This window comes from Eurosta solidaginis, chromosome 1 (genome assembly GCF_040869045.1).
Source record: "Eurosta solidaginis isolate ZX-2024a chromosome 1, ASM4086904v1, whole genome shotgun sequence".
In the NCBI taxonomy this organism is placed as follows: domain Eukaryota; kingdom Metazoa; phylum Arthropoda; class Insecta; order Diptera; family Tephritidae; genus Eurosta; species Eurosta solidaginis.
Genome location: NC_090319.1, coordinates 350,202,362 through 350,229,186, shown reverse-complemented (window position 1 = coordinate 350,229,186; position 26,825 = coordinate 350,202,362). Strand labels below are relative to the sequence as shown.

At 35.0% G+C, this 26,825-nt stretch overlaps 1 protein-coding gene across 1 annotated transcript in view; it reads left to right on the top strand.

Moving 5' to 3' along the window:
- Positions 1–26,825, top strand: part of LOC137238049 (octopamine receptor beta-1R-like) — a 285,592-nt gene that overhangs the window by 43,635 nt on the left and 215,132 nt on the right. The gene's annotated exons all lie outside the window — the stretch shown is intronic.

Genomic DNA, 26,825 nt, shown 5'->3' with positions numbered 1-26,825 from the left:
TGTAAGGTGTATTTCATTCATTGAACAATTGTCTGAGGTCATTGCTTAGCTGCATCATAGAATATAAATTTGTCTAGAAAAGGAATTTCTGAAATATCATCACTCTAAATTCCATCAAACATTTTCTTGTTATTATATCTAAATGCCTTCACTTCGTTCCACTCTATTGGCATTCCATTAATACAGCCGTGGCGTTTCCTAATTGCCCTTAAGTCCAATACAACGCGACATATGTATGTAAATGATTTTCTGCTTCACTATTACATTGTCCTTTGTACGTACATAGAGTGGTTGTCACCCAAATAGCACATTTTCATAAGCTTTTATTTAGTTTCAGTTGGCTGTTGTTTGTAATCAAATATTGCAAGTTAAATTTGATACACTTCCCGGTGTCCGATTAAGCTGAAATTTTGCACGCATGTTTAACTCCGATGACAATGCAATATTACTTTGCGAGAATTTGATAAATTAATCGATAACAGAGTTATCGGTAAAGATTTGTGTTCACCTTGGCATAAAAGCCTAAGTCCGCAAGAACGCAGGTAACTTCGCTTTTTTTGTGCATAAAAAAAACGTAGAAGTTATCGCTAAATGTTGCATACTCTTCTGCGCACTTCGTTTTTGGCGATGGAATTTTAGCTAACCGAAAGTTGGAATTTTATTTTAAAACAGAGCAGAGATCTGCAATGAGTAGTTGTAAACTGAACGCGACATAGGCAAAGTCACAATAAAATATGATTTTAAGTTAGTTAACACTATTTGACACAATTTTATATGTGCTGTCTGTCAAAAATGCTCCAACTAACTTAGTCACATTTTATTTCGATTATGAATATGCACCAATATATTCGCATCATGATATAAAAAATCGTGTACTCATACTCAGTGTTATTTAAACGTAGCGATTCGTATCAGTAATTTTGTTGAGAGTCTTTTTCATCCTGACACCGCGTTAGCATTGAACGCGAAAGATCTGACAACCGAAGATGCTGATATCCGAAGTTAAGCCACTTTTGGCAAACACATACGATATGTTTTCTCGAAAATCTATATATTCATATGTAGTATGTATGTATTAAACGTTTTGTTGTTGCAAGAACACGTGAATATGTGTATGCACATATATAAAAATTCATTTGAATGAGTTGAACAAAGCATGGGGCGCATTCCAAAAGCACAACTGCTGGCGAAGTTGATTAGTGATAACTTCTTGGAACACACAGTTGCAACTTTACGACAAATTAGTGAGCATATCAATTTTCCGCTCCATTAAAAAAAAATAACTGTAAGGCGCGATAACCTCCGAAGAGATCTAAGGCCGAGCTTCTCTTCCAATTTGCGTCGTGCTCCTCTTGATTTTTCCCTACAAATTGGCCGGACGGGACCTACATGTTTTATGCCGACTCCGAACGGCATCTGCAAGGCAGATGAGTTTTCACTGAGAGCTTTTCATGGCAGAAATACAATCGGAGCGCTTGCCAGACACTGCCGAGGGGCGACCCCGCTTAGAAAAATTTCTTCTAATTGAAAAATCTTATTTCTAAAATTTTGATGTTGCTTTGCCCGGGAGTTGAACCCAGGGCATACGGCGTGATAGGCGGAGCACGCTACCATCACACCACGGTGGCCGCCGCTCCATTCACTCAACGTTTTTATCGATTGATTGTTGACAGTTGGCTCAACGTATCGTTTCAAAAGCACAATTCCTTTCACACATCTGATAACTGATTATTAGCAAGATCAATTAATTGATGGAACAAAAAACAATGATCATATTAATGTTAATAATATAATACACAGGAGGTATTCCAAAAGCACTAGAAATATTTATTGATGCTCAAGTTATGTTGAGATATAACGTTGACGTTGCTAAGGGACTTGTAAATGGAGCAATAGGTCACATCTCTGAAATTATATGGCCGTATTACAGACGTGCTCAACTATACCATAACGATATACCATCGGTCCGCGTAGACTTTGGTAACGATGGCGTTCACATAATACAGCCTAAATCAGTTTAATTTCCTTCTAAATTTAATCGCGGCACAGCTGAAATAAGAATGCTCCCGATTGTATTGTCGAGGGCTTCAACTGTGCACAAAATGCAGGGAACTACTATAGATCATGCTGTTATTTATCTAGGCTGCAAATTATTTGCTGCTGGTCAAGCTTATGTGGCTTTAATCCGAGTTAGGTCTTTAGCAGGTCTTCAAATCGAAGAACTTGATTATTCAAAGTTGACTTCGAAGAAACCTTGTATTGTTGATGCATTAAAAGAAATGGATAGGATGAGAAACATTACAAATAATTAAGTAAAGATTATATAACTAATTTAAACAATATTTTACCCTACTAAAAATTAAAAACAAAATTGATATTTAAATTAAATTTAAGAAAAAAGCTTTTATTACTCGTTAATAAAAGGAACTAAAAAGTACAAAATAAAATTCAAGAAAAAAACGTTTTTAAAAATAAGCTTTTATTATTGGTTAATAAAATTAACTAAAAAGTAACTTGACTTTTTGATTTTTAAAAAGTTTTTTTTTCTTTAATTTTATTATTTTTGGAAAGTATTCACAGCTGCTCTTATCTTGTAAGGCCCAAACACATTCGACTTTTGTGTCAACAACTGACTTCGAATACACACATAGAAAGGGCAGCGGCAATGTCAAAGCAACACAAAAAGATTTAAAAAACTTACGTTTTGCTGACGTTGTCAATCATTTTTTGAGATTTCTTGCAATTAATGGAAAGTTTTTAAATTTCCATCATCATTTTCAATTGCAAACATAATTGTGTATTCAACCTATTTGAAATCAATTCATGCATATAGGAAGCTGTATCCCAGCCAGCATTTTTTGAAAATTTTGATCAAAAAATATTTAAATATCATACCACAAGGTGATTAAAAACGTTCGAATTTAAAAGCATTTTCTGTTCGAAAATTAAGGTATCGTCGGGAGAAAAATGTACCTTAAATGTGACTATTCTTGTATCATCATTTATAATTCCTATTTCGAAACGCTTTTTATTCATATTTGATATCATTGTAAAATTGAGCTTTAATTGTTTTAGTGTAATATTTGACTGCTTTTGGCAGTCATTTTCTGATCATATTCGTGAACATATTTGGGTTGAGATTTTTGAATCATTTTTAAATGCGATTATCATGCATTTATTCTTCATATCTCATTCAAAATAAGATACTACATAATAATCTTATTTCATCAGGGGAATAAAGCATGCGGAAGTGAGCTTCACGAACCACTAACTCGCAAACAAACTTAACTGATATACACCTGCGACTACAACATCCAACATCAGCTATTATCATCTACATCTTAGAATACGTATACGACACCGGATGTTGAAGCCGTATCGAGTTATGTCAAGATAGTTTCACTTACCTGGGGTTCAGATAGCTCACAACCTTTGTATTGTCCAACCACTATGTATTTTCTGGGAAGCCGAAGGTGGAGAAATGGTTGGGGAAATCTTTGGTCGCATTTACATTATTTACATCTTGAAGAATATCTTTTATAAAAATTTTTATATATTTTTCCATAGCTTCATGATTGAAAAAATATGTGTATGTAAAAAAAAACAAGACATTTATTGAAAAGTAAAATATAAACAAGTATAAAATTCATTATTCAGACAACAAATATATTCATAAAAGATTCAAAAAGCTGAATTAAAAATGACTATAAATGTTTGATCACCTAAAGCAAATACATTTGTTTCAAATATGATTCCAAAACGCGATTGAAAAATTATATTCAGTTTTCGTTCATCGAAAGGTAAGCATATTTGAATATTCTTTTTGTTGATTTTTATGAAATATTAAAATTTAATCATCAAAGGGCTTCAAAAATGATTCCAAAAAGTGATCGAAAAATTATTTTCACTTTTTGATCAACAAAAGTGTTCATATTTGATTATTTCTTTTGTTCAATTGTACGATAACTCATTAATTAGTCAGAAAGAGTAATCAAACTGTATTGATATGTAGGGAAATTCAAAATTTATTCACCTAAATGCTGAGTGGGATGTATGTAAAATTTATATTTTTTGAGTTGAAAACATATTCATTCTCACATAAGTTATGTGTGCTGTATAAGTTTAATGGTATGAGCAAAGCATACTTGCGACATACATGTTGTATCAATGAAATTTTGTGTTTGTAAAAATCCTATTTTCTGAATCTTACTTCACGTATAAATTTGGGAACACCTTGATTATTCTTTGTCGTCTTAAAAAATATCTTTACACATGATGTAATAAAGCCAGGTGTTCTATGTAGTGGCAGCTCATTTTGAAAGCTACCAATTAATACGAATGATGAGAGAAAGGGGAATAACAGAAGAGGTCGCTTTGTGAAACAGTATTAAATCGAGTACTTTTTTATAACAATGCACTTAATCCAAAATAGTAACGAAACTAATATCTTGTCATTTGTTTATACAAATAAAAAGTGAATATAGGTCACTGCGACTGTCGCGATATATAGACTTGTTTACCATAACGAAATTGTGGAAGCCAGCTCAAAGTACTTTAGAAACAATTTCTGTCACCCAAGAAACAATCGGCCCATTTGCACCTTAACAGCTACGTCACTGTTGACGGGTATAAATTCGAGAATGTGAAGGAATTCGTCTATTTTGAAATCAGCATTAACAGAAAAACATCAGATTAGATATCAAACGAAAAATAACTTTAGCCAACAAGTGCTACTTTAAACTGAGTAGGCAATTGAAAAGTAAAGTCCCATTCAGACGAACAAAAATCACTCTGAACAAGTCACTCATCATGCCTGTCGTGCTCTATGGCTCGGGAATCATTGACGGTGTCGAGATAAGATGGCTCTTGGAGTGTTGAGTTTTCGGAAGATTTATGGTCGCGCACGTGATGCTGACGGCTAGTATCGAAGGATAATCCAGCAGGTTAGGGGTTAGAATATACCCACGGTAGGTATGCCTGTCGTAAGAGGAGACTAAAATACCAAATATATTCAAGGGGTTGTGCAGTGCAACCCTTTCAAAGGGTTGCCAGCGCAATATATAGCTTCTCCATACCCAATTGTCAACCTCACCTATCTGTGGCGAATCCTGTTTCATTAACAGCCGAGGCTCTTGCGACCCCGAACTTCTCATGGATGTAGGGGGTGAGAGGGCAGAATGGCCTAGAAGGTGGTCATAACAAATCGTTCCCGAGATGGTCGGGCTTGGTACCGGAATTGCATCCGGCAAAGGACCATCAACTCGATAACACTCCCCAAGGCCTTCGGGTAGTGTCCTTATCGCTACAACTACATCGAAAGGGGTATAGTGAGGACCTGTATAAGCTTTAACAATTTTTCATACAGAGCGAGTTTTGAGCTGCATAGGCAACTGCTACATAAAAACATATTTGTACTGAATTAAAGAATTAATTAACAGATGCGATGGCAGCAGCATCATGCGATGTTTATTGCAGTGTGCATGAAAGAAATTGGTCTGGTAGAGATATTGTGATTCATGGCTCTGTTTGAATGTTTCGGAATAATGAGGTGAAATATGTACATTGTTCTTCAATGTTCTGTTCATCAGTGCCCCAAACATCGGATATATAAAACACGCAGCCAGATTGACCATTACGCGACACGCGGAAGGCACACGCTTTCATTCTTTTTGATATGCGCAGGATTCTAGAATCAATATCAAAACGGGTCACTATCTAGTCATAGCCAAAGTCAGTCCTTGCTATTGAGCTGCAAAACATGCATCCTGAAACAGTAGTTAAGCAGAAACATAAAATAGTTAAAACATGTATTAGAATTATTATTAACAAACATCTTGCCATTATTTTCGACGGGAATATTAAAATTCAAACAACTTCGTTTAATTTAAATTGTTTTATATAAAAAATTTTACGCATTTGAGTTATAGAAAAGTCAACTCAAAATAGAATTGGAGAAAAAACTGATGTCTTTGCATACTTTTCCAGAAAAATTGATTTGTATGGTTTTTATTACAATTTTTCCTCTAAATGAAAAAGTAGTTTCGCGAAGAGGCAAATTGAGTTTCAGAGTGGGAGTTCAAGATGGCGGATTAGAAAGAGAAGCTGCCAACATCAGTCACCTTGTAATTGCATCATGATCTTCACACTTTTATAAAATAAAATGTGTTCATGGAAATATTTAATTATGGGATATTACTAATTGGTAAGAGAAAAGGCAACTTGAAATATATATATCGTCAATTGGACGAAGCCACTAACGGTTTGACCTATGGATGATTCGTAGTTTGCGAAGAATTTTGTAAACAAGGTGGGACAAACCAAATCTATAAGATTTGTGTAGATAATAATCATCCATATATTTCTGCTGCTGTTATTGTATATTTTTTACACTCAGTTGAGCAGAGCTCACAGAGCATATTAAGTTTGATTGGATAACGGTTGGTTGTACAGGTATAAAGCAATCGAGATAGATATAGACTTCCATATATCAAAATAATCAGGATCGAAAAAAAATTTGATTGAGCCATGTCCGTCCGTCCGTCCGTCCGTTAACACGATAACTTGAGTAAATTTTGAGGTAAATTGATGAAATTTGGTATGTAGGTTCCTGAGCACTCATCTCAGATCGCTATTTAAAATGAACGAAATCGGACCATAACCACGCCCACTTTTTCGATATCGAAAATTTCGTAAAACCGAAAAAGTGCGATAATTCATTACCAAAGAAAGCCAAAACGATGAAACTTGGTAGATGAGTTGACCTTATGACACAGAATAGAAAACTAGTAAAATTTTGGACAACGGGCGTGGCACCGCCCACTTTTAAAAGAAGGTAATTTAAAATTTTTGCAAGCTGTAATTTGGCAGTCGTTGAAGATATCATGATGAAATTTGGCAGGAACGTTACTCCTATTACTATATGTACGCTTAATAAAAATTAGCAAAATCGGAGAAGGACCACGTCCACTTTTAAAAAAAAAATTTTTTTTAAAGTAAAATTTTAACAAAAAATTTAATATCTTTACAGTATATAAGTAAATTATGTCAACATTCAACTCCAGTAATGATATGGTGCAACAAAATACAAAAATAAAAGAAAATTTCAAAATGGGTTTGGCTCCGCCCTTTTCCATTTAATTTGTCTAGGATACTTTTAATGCCATAAGTCGAACAAAAATTTACCAATCCTTTTGAAATTTGGTAGGGGCATAGATATTATGACGTTAACTGTTTTCCGTGAAAATGGGCGAAATCGGTTGAAGCCACGCCCAGTTTTTATACACAGTCGTCCGTCTGTCCTTCCGCATGCCCGTTAACACGATAACTTGAGTAAATTTTGAGGTATCTTGATGAAATTTGGTACGTAGGTTCCTGAGCACTCATCTCAGATCCCTATTTAAAATTAATGAAATCGGACGGTAACCACGCCCACTTTTTCAATATCGAATATTACGAAAAATGAAAAAATGCCACAATTCTATACCAAATACGAAAAGAGGGATGAAACATGGTAATTGGATTGGTTTATTGACGCGAAATATAACTTTAGAAAAAACTTTGTAAAAGGGTTGTGACACCTACCATATTAAGTAGAAGAAAAGAAAAAGTTCTGCAGGGCGAAATAAAGAACCCTTGAAATCTTGGCAGGTATTACATATATAAATAAATTAGCGGTATCCAACAGATGATGTTCTGGGTCACCCTGGTCCACATTTTGGTCGATATCTGGAAAACGCCTTCACATATACAACTACCACCACTCCCTTTTAAAGCTCTCATTAATACCTTTAATTTGATACCAATATCGTACAAACACATTCTGGAGTCACCCCTGGTCCACCTATATGGCGTTATCTCGAAAAGGCGACCACCTATAAAACGAGCGCCCACTCCCTTTTAAAAATACTCATTAACACCTTTCATTTGATACCCATATCGTACAAACAAAGCCTAGAGTCACCCCTGGTCCACCTTAATGGCAATATCTCGAAAAGGCAACCACCTATACAACTACCACCACTCACTTTTAAACCCCTCATTAATACCTTAAATTTGATACCCATATCGTACAAACACATTCTAGAGTCACCCCTGGTCCACCTTTATGGCGATATTTCGAGACGGCGTCCACCTATAGAACTAAGGCCCACTCCCTTTTAAAATACTCATTAACACCTTTCGTTTGATACCCATATTGTACAACAAATTCTAGGGTCACCCCTGGTCCACCTTTATGGAGATATCTCGAAACGGCGTTCACCTATGGAACTAAGGGTTACTCCCTTTTAAAATACTCATTAACACCTTTCATTTGATACCCATATCGTACAAACAAATTCTAGAGTCAACCCTGATCCACCTTTATGGCGATATCCCTAAATGGCGTCCACCTATAGAACTATGGTCCACTCCTTCACAAAATACTCTTTAATGCCTTTCATTTGATACACATGTCATACAAATACATTCCAGGGTTTCCCTCGTTTCATTTTCCTACATGGTTATTTTCCCTTATGTTGTCACCATAGCTCTCAACTGAGTATGTAATGTTCGGTTACACCCGAACTTAACCTTCCTTACTTGTTTTTAGCTGCAATACTATCGCTTCACAAAAACAGAATTGGTGGCTTTGTACGTATGAACTACGCATCTGGTTGCATGCATGCCCTTCGGATGCGTTAGGCATGAATACTGGTCTATGTATATAAAAGTAGTTGCAATGCTGGTATAGAGAATGCATACTCCTTGAGAAACTGCAGGTGTTAAATCAAAAATTACATTAATTTTTACTGGCATGCATACACAGCTCCAATTCGTATCTGAAATAATGATGTTGTATGCATACTTTTCCAACTGGGAATTTAAAAAATTATTGTTATTAATTTTTCGTCATGACGAAAAATCTAAAGATTTCTTTTGCGTTTATTGTGGAAGGGATACTTTCAACTAGGGCTAGGACTATCCGCATATTCGAATATCCGGATATCCATACGGATTTCCGTTGGCACGGATAAAATCCGGACGGCATGGATATCCAGTTAATATTCATTTGTGAAACTATCCGGATAACCGTATTTATGAAAATCCGGTTAATAACTGTATCTTTTGATATCGAGTGAAAGCAACAAATTGATGTACCATATATGTTTATTTAACATTAATAACAATAAATTCGTGGGCATTGAAATAAATTAACAGCGAATACAAAAAAGGCTCGTATTGAGAAATATGTAATATGATGTTAAGCTATTTTCTTCTTATTCTGGTGTAAGAAAACAAGTGCCGATATCATTTCCCGACTCAAACAATTTCGTGTGGGACGAACTACATTTACAGCACTTGAAAATATCCTTTCAGAAGCTGTTGAAGTGGCATGTACCGCACGATATCTTTTGGCGATTTTCGATAGATTGGGATATATTTTTCTATGGTCTTGCCACCAATTGCTGGCACTCAGATTGTGGTTTATTTATTCTTCTAGTAAGTTGTGCTGAAACTCGTCTTCCTCCCTTGTGTCACTCTCATTATCATTTCCGAGTATATCCATGGCCGTGAGATCACTGTTTTTCGGAGCTTCTTCTTGGGCATTCATATCAGAAGTACCCATTTTATTGCCATTTTTTATTTTGTTACGAAAAGGATCAGTCTCAACGTGATTCAGTTGTTTGAACCTCGGATCAAGACAACTCGCTATATTTGCAATACTGATATTTTTCAGAGATGGATCTTTAATGTCTTCAAAAGAAAAACGTCTTCTCAAATCTGCAGCTACTTTTTCTTTGAATGTTGCCATCCTCGTATCAGTGTTTTTAATATCAGATGCTTATTAATAATTTTATGAATGATGTGTTTCACTTTAGAAATTGTAATCCCGCTGTCTCTGCTAAGCACATTTGTCGCAATTTCAAAAGGGGTGAGTAAGTCTATTAGAACATCAAGTGCACCCCAGTCACTGTCTGAAATTGCTATATTTTGAGCGGCCTTCTTGTTGTAAATTGAACGATCAGCAATTACTGCAACAATAGAAGATCTAAGCTCTTTAACTCTTTCCAACATAAAAGGAACTGAATTCCATCTGGTTGGGCAACTTTGGATTAGTTCTTTAACTGGTTTTCAGTTTGTATTAAATGTTTCTCGAGAGTATATGTACGCTTACTCGAATGACTGAAACTCGTAACCAGTTTTAAAACCTTTGAGATGACTACACAAAATTCCGGTAGCTTCATTCCAAAATTAACACTCAATTGAAGTGTATGTGCAATGCATGGATGACTGATTATGTCAGGGCTCAAACTCCGAACAGCATTTGCGTCCATGCCATTCTCTTGAAGATGGAAAAACCGATAGTGGCTCCATAGACTTGATGTCGATCCTTTGTTTTGTAGCGTTTTTTTCACAATATAAACAAATGACACTGTTCTTATTTTCACTTGTTTGTAAAATTGCAGCTTTTTAATTTTTGACGTTAATTAAATAATCTACAAACATATTTTGTGAATAATTTTTCGATGTTTGCTTCGTTCAATTCTGATATGCAGATATTCAACTTTTATATTCCAGTATCCGGACATACGGATATCCGGATTTTCCATATACGTACGTAATATCCGAACAGCAGCTATCCGGATAGCCGGATTTTTTGCTTAGCTATCCGGTTGTTCGAATATCCGGTTTATACGGATAGTTGAAAAATCCGGATGCAGTTCACAGCCCTACTTTCAAAATGTGTTACTTCAAAGTGACGTCAGCGCCAAAATGATGCACATGTCGAAAGTGTGTGGGGCTTTACGGGTTTCCTAAGAACTCAAAATTCATTACGAAATTATATTTTGAAAATTTTTAGTTTTTATTGGGGTATTTTATATAATTATCGATGTTTGTAATTTGAACAGGTTAAATGAAACCAAAGCACCGCGTCAAGAAACAGGTAAATATTTTTATCCTTCATATAGGAGAGTAGTGCTTTTTCAAATCTGACCTTATTTCAAGAGAAACTAGCCTGAACACCACTGATAAGAAGTTATTCCTAAATACCATTAGAATCGAAAGCATGGCTAGTGTCTGAGAAGTGTTGAAGGTCTGAATAGAAATATACCCAATGTGACATATACAAACAACGTAAAGCCTTGTGATAAACAATTTAAATTTAAGAAATTAAAATTAAATTGGCTCAAGAGTATACACAAAGCAATGAATAACAAGAAATACCATAACTTGATATCCCCAAAAATAATGCTATGTGAATTTGATGTGCTGGACCCAATCCTCCTTGAAATTATTAATGCGTCGTTCGAACTGGGAGAATTTCCAAAAAAAATGGAAAACTTCAATGGTGGTACCAGTAGAAAAAGTTAAAAACACGCTAAATCCTGAAGAGTTTCGCCCCATCAATATGTTAATGACCGAAAGTAAAATAGTTGAAAAAGTGGTGCATAAACAATTAGAAGGCTACATGGAGAATAATCGGCTAATATCGGGAAAGCAATCGGGATCCCACAACGTCATAGCTGTGAGTCGGCAATAAATCTAGTAATTTCACACTGGAAGTCAGAAATGGACGACGGGAAATGTATAGTGGCTGTTTTCTTGGATTTCAAGCGACCATTTGAAACAATTGATGGAGGAAATTTGTTAGAAAAAATGAGGCAGTACGGAATTAAGGGAAAAGAATACCGGTGGTTTCAAAGTTACTTAAGTAACAGATGTTAGTGCACTAAAGTATCGGAAAGTATATCAAATCCAGCAAGAATAATGTTAGGCATACCTCAAGGCGCAGTGCTTGCTTGGGACGCTACTATTTTTAATATACATAAACGATATAGAAAATATACTACAGGATGGTGAACAAATTTGTCAATTTGCAGATGATACATTGCTATATATGACAGGAAGTTCTAGTCAGGAATGTATTGCGCGGCTGAATGATAATCTGAAAAATATATGTAAATATCTGGAAATGAACAAACTAAAACTTAATGTGAATAAAACAAAGGCAATGATAATAAAAGGCGAGTCAAATGAAAACATTACAGTTAAGTGTGAAATAATCGACAAAGTTGATGAAATTAAGTATTTAGGCATTATCATCGATGAAAAATTAAATTTCGACATTAAGTATTTAGGCATTTCATCGATGAAAAATTAAATTTCGACTAGCATATAGCTTATGTTTGCAGTGAAATTTCAAAAAAAAAAAAAATTTAATGAATTTTTCCAGAGAATGCGCAAAAAAGTTTCTGTAAATAGTGCCCTAAAGATATATAAATAATGTTATTATAAAGCCACATTTTGAATATTGCTCAACTATACTGTTCCTATGATCCAACCAAATGAAAAGCAGACTCCAAAAATTGCAGAATAAAGATATGCGGTGTATTCTTCTTTGTAATAGATTGACACCAACCACACACATGCCCGATACCCTGAAATGGCTTAACATAAACCAAAGAATTATCATGAATGCTCTACTTTTTGTATTTAAAATGAAGTATAATCTGCTACCAAACTATTAAACAAGCCAAATTGTGTATGTTGGGGATGTGCAACCAGTTTAAGGAAAAAAAATGATTTTAGAATTAACTTTTATAAGTCTAATAAGGCACAAAATATTTTAATGTACAAAGGCCTAAAACTATTTAATGAATTAACAAGTAATATCAAAAATGAAAGAATAATTAATGTATTGTAACGAATTTGCTGCAAATCCTCTTATTTGTAACCTTCTGCTAAGTTCGAATCACTAAACTGTTGAATAAATAACTCCAATATTGAATAATGGAAAAATGGCCTTTATTAAAGTAATTCACAATAACACTTATACTATGCAACAAGCTTGCTTAATAAACAAACTGACTGATAGCTTAAATGAAACTGATCTCTCGCCTCCACTGTTGTCGCCCTTTTATACTGTCCGACCTCCTCGTTGCATATTTATAGGCTTTTCTATTTCCAGAACTTACTAGTTAGTTATAAATTTCTCAGCTACAACTACAGATGTATAATTTTTATAGCTTCTCTCATACCCCAAGCGCTTGCATGTGTGAGCGGCGCTTCCACAATCACAATTGCATAACTTTAGGAGCATTTCAGATAAGATATCTGCATGTGCTGGCGCGTTGCTTGTCCGCCGCGTGCACGCGTATGTGTAGACATAATGATTGAAATATTGATGTGAATTCACATCACTTCTTAGCATCGGCCTAGTGATGGCAGTACCCCTTAGTGCCGCCAACATTCGTAACAGTATTTAAAATACTGCTAATATATTACGTTAGAGCAGTATTTTAGCTCACAATTCCTAATAAGCAAATTACTATCTAATAAGTAAGTTGTACCTGAAAATTTTTGTATTTTTAAATAGCAAAAAAAAGCTAAATAAAGAAAAAACTAACCACATCGAACACTCGTCAATAGCAAAGAGAAGTTAGCTTGATTCGCCGCATCATTAATTTGTTTGCCCCTCCTCTGCGACTTCATCACACATGGTGTTCAGGCCCTGCCTTTAGAGGTTTGGAAAAACTGCCGTTAACTATTTCAATGTGCTAATATTCTTTTAAATTTCACGAGAAGGAGGGGATTTCAGTTGGGAGCAAATGTTACTTACTCACTTACTTAATTGATGTTTAACCGTTTAAATGGTTATGGCCGTCCAACAACTGCCGCCAATTAGTTACACCAAGGGAGTTTAAATCGTTTCCACCTGGTCCTTTCAGCGAAGTGGGGGCTCCCTTCATCTGCTTCCATAGACGGGTTCCGATAGAAACACTTTCTTAGCCGGAACGTCATCTTTTATTAGCATAACATGGCCCAGACAGCGTAGCCGCTGCATTTTAATTCGCTGGACTATGTTGATGTCTGCGTGTAGCACGTAGAGCTCATCATTAAACCTTCTTCGGTACTCCCGATCGCCAACACGTAGAGGCCCGTAAATCTTTCAAAGAACTTTTCTCTGGAACACTCTCAGAACCGCTTCATCTGATGTTGTCATGGTCCATGCTTCTGCACCATATAGCAGGACGGCTACGATAAGTGACTTGTAGAGCATGATTTTCGTTTGCCGAGAGAGGACTTTACTTTTCAATTGCCTTCCTAGTCAAAAATAGCATTTATTGGCAATAGTGATTCTTCGCTGGATTTCAGAGCTCATGTTGTTGTTAAACGTTATGTTAAGCCGAATGCAAACAACCGAAGTAAATCTTTCCGCTAAACGCAGTACATGTATGTATGTTATCACACCGGTGTTGGGTTCATGTAAAGTTAGAGATAAAATCAGTTATGAACACCGAACAAAAATTAAAGTGTGCTATTTATCTGACAACCACTGTACATATATTGTTAATTTATTGATTGGTTGAAACCTTTGAATTAGTCTATATACTAAATTGAATTTATTGCAGTTTTCATATGTACATGCCGTAAAATTTCGTGCATACCTCCTTGCGTGCCACTGATGAACCAGTTTGTCATTTTACTGTCTGTTAGTGCCTTTTTCTGTCTGTCACAAGTATAAGCACACATGCACCCACAAATGTAATATAAAAGTTTTCAATCGTTTATTCAAGGCTTACTGCTCATCAATAATTACACTTGTGCTCATATGATTGTCATCGCTTTTATATATCCACAACACGTGCCATTCTTTGTTTTGTGGTTGATCCTTCACTTTCTCTGTGTTAAAGAAGTTTACAAACACAATTGACAAATTACAAGCTAAATCGCTGTCGGAAAATTTTTTCAATTAAATTTTTTGTTAAACATTGCAATATTTGTATATATGTATACTAGGGCGGGTCGATTTAAAAATCGCTCATTGCTCTATGAAAATCGTATTCTAGGGATCAAAATAAGAAACTTTGCCGAAGGAACCATACCTCTAAAATGAATTCTGATGTCCCCCCCTTTGGGTCGAACTTTTGGGTAGGGGCAATTTCAATTCTACCTGCTGTGTCTTGTGATGGCTTAAAAAAAAACAACACAAGCAATTTTACGATCTGCAATTGTGTTACAGTGATACCTTCATTTTTTAAAGCGGTTGAATAAAAAACCCACACAACTATGTTTACGACATGCAAATGCATCACAGTGATGCCTTGGTTTTAAAAGGGGGTTGTAAAAACGCTAATTTCTAATAATTTTTTAAATTTCTTTTCTATTACTAAGTTAAATTCATTTTCTCATTTACATATGTTCAGACTAAATAAATTTCTAAAAAGAAAAATAAACTCTAAAAAGAAAAAACATAGGCATTTCAAAGTGGGATTTTTCAAAATTTGCCCCTATGACCCAAAGGTGGGGGGGGGGGCATCAGAGGTATGGTTCCTTCGGCAAAGTTTCTTATTTTGATCCCTAGAATATGATTTTCACAGAGCAATGGGCGATTTTTTTGCCTCCCCACAAATCGACTCGGTCTAATGTATACCCAATATATAATTATACTTATCTTTATTTGTATGGATGCTTTGGATATTGTGGGTGATTTTTTTTTATTAGATTTCAATTCAATTCACTTTATTGCATTTCTGCGCGTTGATTGAATTCAATTGCCTCTATTTGTAGGTATGCATGTAACTATAAGAGATTGCTCATATACATTCGTTAGGTTCAAGTAAGCGGCGTTTTCTCTTGATGTTATAGAAAATGCACTACAAATTTTCCATTACAGTGTAAATCTATTAATATCAATCTCTAATAGCACTTCGACATTGAAAATACTAAGAAATTCATTGAATAAATATATAAATAAATTACTACATATATGTAGTATTAACTGATGTGTAGATATAGTAGAGGCTTAAGACGTTCACAAACTCCGCTAGGGCTGCCATCTTGTTGTTGGTGGCGACTCCATATCGGCCGAGTTTGAAGCTGAGTAACTTAGTTGATTGACAGCGACAGTAGGTCGGTGACCTGGATCTTCAAGCTTTCCAAAATTGTGGCTACGGCTGTCCTGGAATCCCAGATGTATACCAAAATGTAGAGATTCTTGGCTAGGAAGCTTCACATAATTATAATTAGGATTTGCTGTACTAAATTAGTAAACAGCTGCAATTATTTGATACAGCGAAACGGCACAATGCTGTTGAGTAGACAAAGTGCATAATGCGACCTTGAGCTGATATAGGGAGTTATTTTGAGCCTACAAGAAGCAGCGCCATTGTTTAAGGCAGTGAATAGAGCACGATACCAAAGGTTCTGCAGCGTCAAAAGCCAAACAAATCGACCCGGAACTAGAAGCTATGTACTTCGCCTTTATCTGACTGCGGAAGAAGGTCAGATATACATCCTCCGAAAAAAATCAGGTGAAGAATATGTTGAACTTAAATTTTGGGAAGATTTCATTGGGCGTGAGCGGTACTTATCTGCACTTAAGGAAAAAAAGTCAAAGAGCAAAAAATCATAGCATGCCAGATGCCGATAAGGTAGAAAGGGCCGTCGAGGGGCTAACGTCAAGGGGAGAAGAAAGAGACGAGAGTCTTGAAAATAGGGAATATACCATGATTCTGCTGGTTCTACAACTAACCTGCGTTGATAGTCAATAAGCGAACTCTTCCTCATATTCATACAAAGAAATATAAATTCCCACATTAATTCATTCCTAGTCTGTGAGGGTCAAGGCTACACGAGAAACACATCAAAAATATCTAGCAATCATATCAAATATTAATATTTCGTGGAAAGTCCATATCTGAAAGAGGGATCAGAAGGCCTCCTCGGCACTGTATGCATGAACAGAATGTTGAGATGACGTAGTGAACAAAAGCCAGTGCATGACGCTCACAAACACATATACATAAGTAAACATGTATCCACAAAGCAAAAGCAGCCACATCAGAAGTTCTGTTACCAGAATTTCTTTACGTTTATTGGATTAAGTTGTACTAGGCGATAATATAGATTTCACATAGACTGAATGTTGCAAAGAAAACGAAAAAACCCAATTAGTTACCAGGATTTGATATAAAATTCCTCCAATTGGGATGTAAGAAAAAATGTGAAAAATCGACTGAATGTTCCTCATTTATTTTGAACTTTGAGTTATTTAGGACAAATGCGATTTGGTTCGAGGAACTGATGGTTGCTATATGCTCAATACTGCATACACTTCCCCTTACTTCTATGAAGTCAGACAATCACATCATACTAAAAACATATATATTTACAAACTCCCTTTAAACTCTCAAAAGAACACCCACCCACTTAGCAAAACAGTGAAAGCAAATCAATAAAATCTCTACACAGCCATTTGTCATTTTTTTTTTCATTTAACACGTCGCGACCGTTTTAAAAATTCGCCAGTCATCCAAATCTTTCAAGGAAGCCGGCGATGAGTAAAATGGGTTTATTTAATGCTTATATCTTTTTGGATTGCGTTTTTCCCCAACCATTTTGAATTTTAGTTTGTAAAGCATTAATGCGAGTTATTTTCGGTACTTTTTATACCTTTCATGAAAACGATATGGTATATTAACTTTGGCACGAATCTTAAAATTGTAAGTCCTTAAAACAGATAGACCCACCATTAAGTATACCGAAATAATCAGGATGAAGAGCTGAGCTGATCTAGCCATGTCCGTCTGTCCGTCTGTCTGTTTGTATGCAAACTAGTCCCTCAATTTTTGAAATATCGTGATACAATTTGTTGAGCGGGCGTGTCCGATTAGACATTTGTCAGAACCGGCCGGATCGGCCCACTATAGCATATATCCTCCATACAACCGATTTTTCATAAAAAGAGGATTTTATCATACATTTTGTTAGTCACCGGTATGTACATAAACAAATCAATCATTATGTCTACACATATGTACGTACAAGCAGCGGAGAGAAACGCACAAACATATGAACATATCTGAGATACTCACAAAAGTATGCAATCATCGGTGGAAGTATCACTCACATATACACGCGCATATGGCCATGCGAGAAGCTATAAACGTACATCTGTAGTTTATATCTGGTAATTTTATAGCTGGTAACTAAGTAGTAAATTCTAGAAGAAGAAACGTCTAGAAGTATGCGAACGAGAAAACCGAAGAGCATAAAACAGCACAAGGTGAGGCATGAAAAATTCAGTTTGTTTTAAACACGCTATCAGTTGCGAAGTGAAGTTTAATTGTGAACTACTTTCAAAGCAGTCTAATAAAGACCATTTTGTAGTATAAAATAGTGTAGTCTTTTATTCAACAGTTTAGCGATACGAACGTTAGAAGAAGGTTGCGAGTAAGCGGAATTTCACTAAATTCGTTACAATATGCTATTCGAAGAGATCGGTGGTATATATAGCATATGTTCACTACAACCGAATATTCAGATAAGAAACTTTTAGCATTTTCTGCACCATTTTAACAGCCAGAAGGTTCAAATTTCACCAAGTGTTTACGTATGTGGCATACATTGTTGTTTGAAAAAATTATAGAGATCGGTCGTATATATGGTAGGTATTCCATACAACCAATTGTTTAGATAAGAAACTTTTCGTAATTTCTGCCCTATTTTAACAGCTAGAATCTTCAAGTTTCACCATATGCTTTTGCATATAGAAATACTGTTGTCTGAAAAATTCGAAGAGATCGGTCGTATATATGGCATATGTCCCCTAAAACCGATTGTACAGGTAAGAAACGTTTCGTAATTGCTATACCCCTTTTACCTTTTAGAAGCTTCAAATTTCACCAAATGCTTACGTATATAGCATTTATTGTTGTCCGAAAAAATTAAAGAGATTGGTGATATATATATTATATCTTTATAACAATTTTTGTTGTTATATCGGCCTACTGATTTGTAATATCGCGAGTTAATATCGAGCTCAAGGCCTAACAATAATTATTTTATCATTATTATTGTTATAACATATTTTTTCTTAATTGAAAAAATTTTAAATTAGAATAGAAGAAAGAAAAAAATTTAGACAACTGCCAAAGCTCGTTGTATAGATCCATTTCGGGAACTGCTAAATTCCTTCATCGGCAACGTTTAGGCGCCGCTGCTATAACCATTCAGCCATCACAGCGGTTTTTTGTTTGTCTTCATTATTCCTACTTCAATTCTGGTTCTTGCAAATTGATATTCACAGCACTGCGGCATCTGTTACAGAATAGTTGTGAAATTGGACTTTGTTTATGGCGATAATGCCATAGTGTCATATTTTATTGACACTTTTTCCCCGTGCTCTGGGATGTATTAACAATTTTTGTTGTTATATCGGCCTACTGATTTGTAATATCGCGAGTTAATATCGAGCTCAAGGCCTAACAATAATTATTTTATCATTATTATTGTTATAATATATTTTTTCTTAATTGAAAAAATTTTAAATTAGAATAGAAGAAAGAAAAAAATTTAGACAATTTTTTTGAGTTTGGTTTTTTGAAGTTGTCTTTGGCAGTTGTCAAAATTTTTTTCTTTCTTCTATTCTAATTTAAAATTTTTTTAATTAAGAAAAAATATGTTATAACAATAATAATGATAAAATAATTATTGTTAGGCCTTGAGCTCGATATTAACTCGCGATATTACAAATCAGTAGGCCGATATAACAACAAAAATTGTTAATACATCCCAGAGCACAGGGAAAAAGTGTCAATAAAATATGACACTATGGCATCATCGCCATAAACAAAGTCCAATTTCACAACTATTCTGTAACAGATGCCGCAGTGCTGTGAATATCAATTGGCAAGAACCAGAATTGAAGTAGGAATAATGAAGACAAACAAAAAACCGCTGTGATGGCTGAACGGTTATAGCAGCGGCGCCTAAACGTTGCCGATGAAGGAATTTAGCAGTTCCCGAAATGGATCTATACAACGAGCTTTGGCAGTTGTCTAAATTTTTTTCTTTCTTCTATTCTAATTTAAAATTTTTTCAATTAAGAAAAAATATGTTATAACAATAATAATGATAAAATAATTATTGTTAGGCCTTGAGCTCGATATTAACTCGCGATATTACAAATCAGTAGGCCGATATAACAACAAAAATTGTTAATACATCCCAGAGCACGGGGAAAAAGTGTCAATAAAATATGACACTATGGCATCATCGCCATAAACAAAGTCCAATTTCACAACTATTCTGTAACAGATGCTGCAGTGCTGTGAATATCAATTGGCAAGAACTAGAATTGAAGTAGGAATAATGTAGACAAACAAAAAACCGCTGTGATGGCTGAATGGTTATAGCAGCGGCGCCTAAACGTTGCCGATGAAGGAATTTAGCAGTTCCCGAAATGGATCTATACAACGAGCTTTGGCAGTTGTCTAAATTTTTTTCTTTCTTCTATTCTAATTTAAAATTTTTTCAATTAAGAAAAAATATGTTATAACAATAATAATGATAAAATAATTATTGTTAGGCCTTGAGCTCGATATTAACTCGCGATATTACAAATCAGTAGGCCGATATAACAACAAAAATTGTTAATACATCCCAGAGAACGGGGAAAAAGTGTCAATAAAATATGACACTATGGCATCATCGCCATAAACAAAGTCCAATTTCACAACTATTCTGTAACAGATGCCGCAGTGCTGTGAATATCAATTGGCAAGAACCAGAATTGAAGTAGGAATAATGTAGACAAACAAAAAACCGCTGTGATGGCTGAATGGTTATAGCAGCGGCGCCTAAACGTTGCCGATGAAGGAATTTAGCAGTTCCCGAAATGGATCTATACAACGAGCTTTGGCAGTTGTCTAAATTTTTTTCTTTCTTCTATTCTAATTTAAAATTTTTTCAATTAAGAAAAAATATGTTATAACAATAATAATGATAAAATAATTATTGTTAGGCCTTGAGCTCGATATTAACTCGCGATATTACAAATCAGTAGGCCGATATAACAACAAAAATTGTTAATACATCCCAGAGCACGGGGAAAAAGTGTCAATAAAATATGACACTATGGCATCATCGCCATAAACAAAGTCCAATTTCACAACTATTCTGTAACAGATGCTGCAGTGCTGTGAATATCAATTGGCAAGAACTAGAATTGAAGTAGGAATAATGTAGACAAACAAAAAACCGCTGTGATGGCTGAATGGTTATAGCAGCGGCGCCTAAACGTTGCCGATGAAGGAATTTAGCAGTTCCCGAAATGGATCTATACAACGAGCTTTGGCAGTTGTCTAAATTTTTTTCTTTCTTCTATTCTAATTTAAAATTTTTTCAATTAAGAAAAAATATGTTATAACAATAATAATGATAAAATAATTATTGTTAGGCCTTGAGCTCGATATTAACTCGCGATATTACAAATCAGTAGGCCGATATAACAACAAAAATTGTTAATACATCCCAGAGCACAGGGAAAAAGTGTCAATAAAATATGACACTATGGCATCATCGCCATAAACAAAGTCCAATTTCACAACTATTCTGTAACAGATGCCGCAGTGCTGTGAATATCAATTGGCAAGAACCAGAATTGAAGTAGGAATAATGAAGACAAACAAAAAACCGCTGTGATGGCTGAACGGTTATAGCAGCGGCGCCTAAACGTTGCCGATGAAGGAATTTAGCAGTTCCCGAAATGGATCTATACAACGAGCTTTGGCAGTTGCCTAAATTTTTTTCTTTCTTCTATTCTAATTTAAAATTTTTTCAATTAAGAAAAAATATGTTATAACAATAATAATGATAAAATAATTATTGTTAGGCCTTGAGCTCGATATTAACTCGCGATATTACAAATCAGTAGGCCGATATAACAACAAAAATTGTTAATACATCCCAGAGCACGGGGAAAAAGTGTCAATAAAATATGACACTATGGCATCATCGCCATAAACAAAGTCCAATTTCACAACTATTCTGTAACAGATGCCGCAGTGCTGTGAATATCAATTGGCAAGAACCAGAATTGAAGTAGGAATAATGAAGACAAACAAAAAACCGCTGTGATGGCTGAATGGTTATAGCAGCGGCGCCTAAACGTTGCCGATGAAGGAATTTAGCAGTTCCCGAAATGGATCTATACAACGAGCTTTGGCAGTTGTCTAAATTTTTTTCTTTCTTCTATTCTAATTTAAAATTTTTTCAATTAAGAAAAAATATGTTATAACAATAATAATGATAAAATAATTATTGTTAGGCCTTGAGCTCGATATTAAATCGCGATATTACAAATCAGTAGGCCGATATAACAACAAAAATTGTTAATACATCCCAGAGAACGGGGAAAAAGTGTCAATAAAATATGACACTATGGCATCATCGCCATAAACAAAGTCCAATTTCACAACTATTCTGTAACAGATGCCGCAGTGCTGTGAATATCAATTGGCAAGAACCAGAATTGAAGTAGGAATAATGAAGACAAACAAAAAACCGCTGTGATGGCTGAACGGTTATAGCAGCGGCGCCTAAACGTTGCCGATGAAGGAATTTAGCAGTTCCCGAAATGGATCTATACAACGAGCTTTGGCAGTTGTCTAAATTTTTTTGTTTCTTCTATTCTAATTTAAAATTTTTTCAATTAAGAAAAAATATGTTATAACAATAATAATGATAAAATAATTATTGTTAGGCCTTGAGCTCGATATTAACTCGCGATATTACAAATCAGTAGGCCGATATAACAACAAAAATTGTTAATACATCCCAGAGCACGGGGAAAAAGTGTCAATAAAATATGACACTATGGCATCATCGCCATAAACAAAGTCCAATTTCACAACTATTCTGTAACAGATGCCGCAGTGCTGTGAATATCAATTGGCAAGAACCAGAATTGAAGTAGGAATAATGAAGACAAACAAAAAACCGCTGTGATGGCTGAATGGTTATAGCAGCGGCGCCTAAACGTTGCCGATGAAGGAATTTAGCAGTTCCCGAAATGGATCTATACAACGAGCTTTGGCAGTTGTCTAAATTTTTTTCTTTCTTCTATTCTAATTTAAAATTTTTTCAATTAAGAAAAAATATGTTATAACAATAATAATGATAAAACAATTATTGTTAGGCCTTGAGCTCGATATTAACTCGCGATATTACAAATCAGTAGGCCGATATAACAACAAAAATTGTTAATACATCCCTAGCACGGGGAAAAAGTGTCAATAAAATATGACACTATGGCATTATCGCCATAAACAAAGTCCAATTTCACAACTATTCTGTAACAGATGCCGCAGTGCTGTGAATATCAATTGGCAAGAACCAGAATTGAAGTAGGAATAATGAAGACAAACAAAAAACCGCTGTGATGGCTGAATGGTTATAGCAGCGGCGCCTAAACGTTGCCGATGAAGGAATTTAGCAGTTCCCGAAATGGATCTATACAACGAGCTTTGGCAGTTGTCTAAATTTTTTTCTTTCTTCTATTCTAATTTAAAATTTTTTCAATTAAGAAAAAATATGTTATAACAATAATAATGATAAAATAATTATTGTTAGGCCTTGAGCTCGATATTAACTCGCGATATTACAAATCAGTAGGCCGATATAACAACAAAAATTGTTAATACATCCCAGAGAACGGGGAAAAAGTGTCAATAAAATATGACACTATGGCATCATCGCCATAAATAAAGTCCAATTTCACAACTATTCTGTAACAGATGCCGCAGTGCTGTGAATATCAATTGGCAAGAACCAGAATTGAAGTAGGAATAATGAAGACAAACAAAAAACCGCTGTGATGGCTGAACGGTTATAGCAGCGGCGCCTAAACGTTGCCGATGAAGGAATTTAGCAGTTCCCGAAATGGATCTATACAACGAGCTTTGGCAGTTGTCTAAATTTTTTTCTTTCTTCTATTCTAATTTAAAATTTTTTCAATTAAGAAAAAATATGTTATAACAATAATAATGATAAAATAATTATTGTTAGGCCTTGAGCTCGATATTAACTCGCGATATTACAAATCAGTAGGCCGATATAACAACAAAAATTGTTAATACATCCCAGAGAACGGGGAAAAAGTGTCAATAAAATATGACACTATGGCATCATCGCCATAAACAAAGTCCAATTTCACAACTATTCTGTAACAGATGCCGCAGTGCTGTGAATATCAATTGGCAAGAACCAGAATTGAAGTAGGAATAATGAAGACAAACAAAAAACCGCTGTGATGGCTGAACGGTTATAGCAGCGGCGCCTAAACGTTGCCGATGAAGGAATTTAGCAGTTCCCGAAATGGATCTATACAACGAGCTTTGGCAGTTGTCTAAATTTTTTTCTTTCTTCTATTCTAATTTAAAATTTTTTCAATTAAGAAAAAATATGTTATAACAATAATAATGATAAAATAATTATTGTTAGGCCTTGAGCTCGATATTAACTCGCGATATTACAAATCAGTAGGCCGATATAACAACAAAAATTGTTAATACATCCCAGAGCACGGGGAAAAAGTGTCAATAAAATATGACACTATGGCATTATCGCCATAAACAAAGTCCAATTTCACAACTATTCTGTAACAGATGCCGCAGTGCTGTGAATATCAATTGGCAAGAACCAGAATTGAAGTAGGAATAATGAAGACAAACAAAAAACCGCTGTGATGGCTGAATGGTTATAGCAGCGGCGCCTAAACGTTGCCGATGAAGGAATTTAGCAGTTCCCGAAATGGATCTATACAACGAGCTTTGGCAGTTGTCTAAATTTTTTTCTTTCTTCTATTCTAATTTAAAATTTTTTCAATTAAGAAAAAATATGTTATAACAATAATAATGATAAAATAATTATTGTTAGGCCTTGAGCTCGATATTATCTCGCGATATTACAAATCAGTAGGCCGATATAACAACAAAAATTGTTAATACATCCCAGAGCACGGGGAAAAAGTGTCAATAAAATATGACACTATGGCATTATCGCCATAAGCAAAGTCCAATTTCACAACTATTCTGTAACAGATGCCGCAGTGCTGTGAATATCAATTGGCAAGAACCAGAATTGAAGTAGGAATAATGAAGACAAACAAAAAACCGCTGTGATGGCTGAACGGTTATAGCAGCGGCGCCTAAACGTTGCCGATGAAGGAATTTAGCAGTTCCCGAAATGGATCTATACAACGAGCTTTGGCAGTTGTCTAAATTTTTTTCTTTCTTCTATTCTAATTTAAAATTTTTTCAATTAAGAAAAAATATGTTATAACAATAATAATGATAAAATAATTATTGTTAGGCCTTGAGCTCGATATTAACTCGCGATATTACAAATCAGTAGGCCGATATAACAACAAAAATTGTTAATACATCCCAGAGCACGGGGAAAAAGTGTCAATAAAATATGACACTATGGCATTATCGCCATAAACAAAGTCCAATTTCACAACTATTCTGTAACAGATGCCGCAGTGCTGTGAATATCAATTGGCAAGAACCAGAATTGAAGTAGGAATAATGAAGACAAACAAAAAACCGCTGTGATGGCTGAACGGTTATAGCAGCGGCGCCTAAACGTTGCCGATGAAGGAATTTAGCAGTTCCCGAAATGGATCTATACAACGAGCTTTGGCAGTTGTCTAAATTTTTTTCTTTCTTCTATTCTAATTTAAAATTTTTTCAATTAAGAAAAAATATGTTATAACAATAATAATGATAAAATAATTATTGTTAGGCCTTGAGCTCGATATTAACTCGCGATATTACAAATCAGTAGGCCGATATAACAACAAAAATTGTTAATACATCCCAGAGCACGGGGAAAAAGTGTCAATAAAATATGACACTATGGCATTATCGCCATAAACAAAGTCCAATTTCACAACTATTCTGTAACAGATGCCGCAGTGCTGTGAATATCAATTGGCAAGAACCAGAATTGAAGTAGGAATAATGAAGACAAACAAAAAACCGCTGTGATGGCTGAATGGTTATAGCAGCGGCGCCTAAACGTTGCCGATGAAGGAATTTAGCAGTTCCCGAAATGGATCTATACAACGAGCTTTGGCAGTTGTCTAAATTTTTTTCTTTCTTCTATTCTAATTTAAAATTTTTTCAATTAAGAAAAAATATGTTATAACAATAATAATGATAAAATAATTATTGTTAGGCCTTGAGCTCGATATTATCTCGCGATATTACAAATCAGTAGGCCGATATAACAACAAAAATTGTTAATACATCCCAGAGCACGGGGAAAAAGTGTCAATAAAATATGACACTATGGCATTATCGCCATAAGCAAAGTCCAATTTCACAACTATTCTGTAACAGATGCCGCAGTGCTGTGAATATCAATTGGCAAGAACCAGAATTGAAGTAGGAATAATGAAGACAAACAAAAAACCGCTGTGATGGCTGAACGGTTATAGCAGCGGCGCCTAAACGTTGCCGATGAAGGAATTTAGCAGTTCCCGAAATGGATCTATACAACGAGCTTTGGCAGTTGTCTAAATTTTTTTCTTTCTTCTATTCTAATTTAAAATTTTTTCAATTAAGAAAAAATATGTTATAACAATAATAATGATAAAATAATTATTGTTAGGCCTTGAGCTCGATATTAACTCGCGATATTACAAATCAGTAGGCCGATATAACAACAAAAATTGTTAATACATCCCAGAGACGGGGAAAAAGTGTCAATAAAATATGACACTATGGCATTATCGCCATAAGCAAAGTCCAATTTCACAACTATTCTGTAACAGATGCCGCAGTGCTGTGAATATCAATTGGCAAGAACCAGAATTGAAGTAGGAATAATGAAGACAAACAAAAAACCGCTGTGATGGCTGAATGGTTATAGCAGCGGCGCCTAAACTTTGCCGATGAAGGAATTTAGCAGTTCCCGAAATGGATCTATACAACGAGCTTTGGCAGTTTTCTAAATTTTTTTCTTTCTTCTATTCTAATTTAAAATTTCTG